The sequence below is a fragment of the Oncorhynchus tshawytscha genome, linkage group LG24 (genome assembly GCF_018296145.1).
Source record: "Oncorhynchus tshawytscha isolate Ot180627B linkage group LG24, Otsh_v2.0, whole genome shotgun sequence".
Lineage (NCBI taxonomy): Eukaryota > Metazoa > Chordata > Actinopteri > Salmoniformes > Salmonidae > Oncorhynchus > Oncorhynchus tshawytscha.
Window position 1 is genome coordinate 27,722,640 of NC_056452.1, and position 5,769 is coordinate 27,728,408.

Below are 5,769 nucleotides of genomic sequence, written 5' to 3' on the forward strand. Positions count from 1 at the left end.
AGTCTATGACTAAGGTGGCTGGAGTCTTTGATAATTTGTAGGGCCTTAGTGTTAGGGTTAGAATTAAGGTTAGGTTTAGTGTTAGGGTTAGGTTTAGTGTTAGGGCTAGAATTAAGGTTAGGTTTAGTGTTAGGGTTAGGTTTAGTGTTAGGGTTAGAATTAAGGTTAGGTTTAGTGTTAGGGTTAGAATTAGGGTTAGGTTTAGTGTTAGGGCTAGAATTAAGGTTAGGTTTAGTGTTAGGTTTAGTGTTAGGTTAGGTTTAGTGTTCAGGTTAGGTTTAGTGTTAGGGTTAGAATTAAGGTTAGGTTTAGTGTTAGGGTTAGAATTAAGGTTAGGTTTAGTGTTAGGGTTAGAATTAAGGTTAGGTTTAGTGTTAGTGTTAGGTTTAGTGTTAGGGTTAGGTTTAGTGTTAGGGTTAGAATTAAGGTTAGGTTTAGTGTTAGGGTTAGAATTAAGGTTAGGTTTAGTGTTAGGATTAGGTTTAGTGTTAGGGTTAGAATTAGGGTTAGGTTTAGGGTATTTGGTATTGGTATTTTATTAGGATCCCCATAAGCTGTTGCAGAAGCAGCAGATACTCTTCCTGGGGTTCAACATGAAACACAATACAGAACATCAATAGACCGGACCGGCTCAAGGACAGAACTAGAAATAATATATATATATATATATATATACATACATTCATTCGCTCAGACATGTGGAAGTAACTATTCAACCAGTGGCTAAATAATGATCATGATTTGATATTTAAATCCACCTACCTAAGACTTTCAAACAAGGACACCTCTCCCCTACTAACACTAACAAGCTCAGTGGTTGTTGAAAACAAGGACACCTCTCCCCTACTAACACTAACAAGCTCAGTGGTTGTTGAAAACAAGGACACCTCTCCCCTACTAACACTAACAAGCTCAGTGGTTGTCGAAAACAAGGACACCTCTCCCCTACTAACAAGCTCAGTGGTTGTCGAAAACAAGGACACCTCTCCCTACTAACACTAACAAGCTCAGTGGTTGTCGAAAACAAGGACACCTCTCCCTACTAACACTAACAAGCTCAGTGGTTGTTGAAAACAAGGACACCTCTCCCCTACTAACACTAACAAGCTCAGTGGTTGTCGAAAACAAGGACACCTCTCCCCTACTAACAAGCTCAGTGGTTGTCGAAAACAAGGACACCTCTCCCCTACTAACACTAACAAGCTCAGTGGTTGTCGAAAACAAGGACACCTCTCCCCTACTAACACTAACAAGCTCAGTGGTTGTTGAAAACAAGGACACCTCTCCCCTACTAACACTAACAAGCTCAGTGGTTGTCGAAAACAAGGACACCTCTCCCCTACTAACAAGCTCAGTGGTTGTCGAAAACAAGGACACCTCTCCCCTACTAACACTAACAAGCTCAGTGGTTGTCGAAAACAAGGACACCTCTCCCCTACTAACACTAACAAGCTCAGTGGTTGTCGAAAACAAGGACACCTCTCCCTACTAACACTAACAAGCTCAGTGGTTGTCGAAATAGTTTCAAGGAGCAGAACAAAATAAAGCAGTGATTTCTCTGGGGGGGAAGAGAGAGAGAGAGAGAGAGAGAGAGAGAGAGAGAGAGAGAGAGAGAGAGAGAGAGAGAGAGAGAGAGAGAGAGAGAGAGAGAGAGAGAGAGAGAGAGAGAGAGAGAGAGAGAGAGAGAGAGAGAGAGAGAGAGAGAGAGAGAGAGAGAGAGAGAGAGAGAGAGAGAGAGAGAGAGAGAGAGAGAGAGAGAGAGAGAGAGAGAGAGAGAGAGAGAGAGAGAGAGAGAGAGAGAGAGAGAGAGAGATCAGCATAGCTCAGCATAGCTCCTTCCTGGGGATCCAGTGTTTTCATGAGGCCTGTCTCTGACGTCAATGCTCAGGCCGTTCTGTTCATCATCACAGCAGCCTCTTCACTGGGAGGGAGAGTTGTGTGTGAGGGGAGGAGTGTGTGCACGTGATTGTACATATCTGAATTTGTGATATCAGAATAAGTCATGCATGGGGATTTAGTGTCATGATGTGCTGGGGTGGGGGGGGTACTGTTACTGTACTGTATATAATGTTAACAGTCCAGTATAGTGCTACTGTATATAATGTTACAGTCCAGTATGGTGTTACTGTAAACAGTGTTACTGTATATAATGTTACAGTCCAGTATGGTGTTACTGTAAACACTTTTACTGTATATAATGTTAACAGTCCAGTATGGTGTTACTGTATATAATGTTACAGTCCAGTATAGTGTTACTGTATATAATGTTAACAGTCCAGTATGGTGTTACTGTATATAATGTTACAGTCCAGTATAGTGTTACTGTATATAATGTTAACAGTCCAGTATGGTAAACAGTGCTACTGTATATAATGTTACAGTCCAGTATGGTGTTACTGTAAACAGTGTTACTGTATATAATGTTACAGTCCAGTATGGTGTTACTGTAAACAGTGCTACTGTATATAATGTTACAGTCCAGTATGGTGTTACTGTAAACAGTGTTACTGTATATGTTACAGTCCAGTATGGTGTTACTGTAAACACTTTTACTGTATATAATGTTAACAGTCCAGTATGGTGTTACTGTAAACACTTTTACTGTATATAATGTTAACAGTCCAGTATGGTGTTACTGTATATAATGTTACAGTCCAGTATGGTGTTACTGTATATAATGTTACAGTCCAGTATGGTGTTACTGTATATAATGTTACAGTCCAGTATGGTGTTACTGTATATAATGTTACAGTCCAGTATGGTGTTACTGTAAACAGTGTTACTGTATATAATGTTAACAGTCCAGTATGGTAAACAGTGCTACTGTATATAATGTTAACAGTCCAGTATGGTGTTACTGTAAACAGTGTTACTGTATATAATGTTAACAGTCCAGTATGGTGTTACTGTAAACAGTTTTACTGTATATAATGTGAACAGTCCAGTATGGTGTTACTGTATATAATGTTACAGTCCAGTATAGTGTTACTGTAAACAGTTTTACTGTATATAATGTGAACAGTCCAGTATGGTGTTACTGTATATAATGTTAACAGTCCAGTATGGTGTTACTGTATATAATGTTACAGTCCAGTATAGTGTTACTGTAAACAGTTTTACTGTATATAATGTGAACAGTCCAGTATGGTGTTACTGTATATAATGTTAACAGTCCAGTATGGTGTTACTGTATATAATGTTACAGTCCAGTATAGTGTTACTGTAAACAGTTTTACTGTATATAATGTGAACAGTCCAGTATGGTGTTACTGTATATAATGTTAACAGTCCAGTATGGTGTTACTGTATATAATGTTACAGTCCAGTATAGTGTTACTGTAAACAGTTTTACTGTATATAATGTTAACAGTCCAGTATGGTGTTACTGTAAACAGTGTTACTGTATATAATGTTAACAGTCCAGTATGGTGTTACTGTAAACACTTTTACTGTATATAATGTTAACAGTCCAGTATGGTGTTACTGTATATAATGTTACAGTCCAGTATGGTGTTACTGTATATAATGATACAGTCCAGTATGGTGTTACTGTATATAATGTTAACAGTCCAGTATGGTGTTACTGTAAACAGTGTAACTGTATATAATGTTACAGTCCAGTATGGTGTTACTGTAAACAGTTTTACTGTATATAATGTTAACATTCCAGTATGGTAAACAGTGCTACTGTATATAATGTTACAGTCCAGTATGGTGTTACTGTAAACAGTTTTACTGTATATAATGTTAACATTCCAGTATGGTAAACAGTGCTACTGTATATAATGTTAACAGTCCAGTATGGTGTTACTGTAAACAGTGTAACTGTATATAATGTTACAGTCCAGTATGGTGTTACTGTAAACACTTTTACTGTATATAATGTTAACAGTCCAGTATGGTGTTACTGTATATAATGTTAACAGTCCAGTATGGTGTTACTGTAAACAGTGTTACTGTATATAATGTTAACAGTCCAGTATGGTGTTACTGTAAACAGTTTTACTGTATATAATGTGAACAGTCCAGTATGGTGTTACTGTATATAATGTTACAGTCCAGTATAGTGTTACTGTAAACAGTTTTACTGTATATAATATGAACAGTCCAGTATGGTGTTACTGTATATAATGTTAACAGTCCAGTATGGTGTTACTGTATATAATGTTACAGTCCAGTATGGTGTTACTGTAAACAGTGTTACTGTATATAATGTTAACAGTCCAGTATGGTGTTACTGTATATAATGTTACAGTCCAGTATAGTGTTACTGTAAACAGTTTTACTGTATATAATGTGAACAGTCCAGTATGGTGTTACTGTATATAATGTTAACAGTCCAGTATGGTGTTACTGTATATAATGTTACAGTCCAGTATAGTGTTACTGTAAACAGTTTTACTGTATATAATGTTAACAGTCCAGTATGGTGTTACTGTAAACAGTGTTACTGTATATAATGTTAACAGTCCAGTATGGTGTTACTGTAAACACTTTTACTGTATATAATGTTAACAGTCCAGTATGGTGTTACTGTATATAATGTTACAGTCCAGTATGGTGTTACTGTATATAATGTTAACAGTCCAGTATGGTGTTACTGTAAACACTTTTACTGTATATAATGTTAACAGTCCAGTATGGTGTTACTGTAAACAGTGTTACTGTATATAATGTTAACAGTCCAGTATGGTGTTACTGTAAACAGTGTAACTGTATATAATGTTAACATTCCAGTATGGTAAACAGTGCTACTGTATATAATGTTACAGTCCAGTATGGTGTTACTGTAAACAGTTTTACTGTATATAATGTTAACATTCCAGTATGGTAAACAGTGCTACTGTATATAATGTTAACAGTCCAGTATGGTGTTACTGTAAACAGTGCTACTGTATATAATGTTAACAGTCCAGTATGGTGTTACTGTAAACAGTGTAACTGTATATAATGTTACAGTCCAGTATGGTGTTACTGTAAACACTTTTACTGTATATAATGTTAACAGTCCAGTATGGTGTTACTGTATATAATGTTACAGTCCAGTATAGTGTTACTGTAAACAGTTTTACTGTATATAATGTTAACATTCCAGTATGGTAAACAGTGCTACTGTATATAATGTTAACAGTCCAGTATGGTAAACAGTGCTACTGTATATAATGTTAACAGTCCAGTATGGTGTTACTGTAAACAGTGTTACTGTATATAATGTGAACAGTCCAGTATGGTGTTACTGTAAACAGTATTACTGTGTATAATGTTAACAGTCCAGTATGGTGTTACTGTAAACAGTGTTACTGTATATAATGTGAACAGTCCAGTATGGTGTTACTGTAAACAGTATTACTGTGTATAATGTTAACAGTCCAGTATGGTAAGGAGTTTTACTGTATATACTGATAACTGACCAGTATGGTAAACACAGACCATAATGGGGACAGAACCATTTAGCCAGGCTGCAGTGGGTTGGTTGATTGGTGTGTTGGTTGGTAGGAGGATGACACAAAACCTTTCATTTGTTGTCCTATAGTCAACCCTTTTCCTGTATTTTCCTATTCTCTCTCTCTCTCCTCTGCAATCCAAAAGAAAACTCATACAGCTATATTACAAAGTCAAAATAAATAAAAAATAACACATCACGTCTACGAACAAGAGGATCCTTACAGACTTTATAAATTGTTCAAAAAGCCCAATGCTTCCTGTAATTTAAGGAACAAAAAGTGTTGTCCATAGATGTCAGCTGTTGATCTGATAAAGGACTCGAAA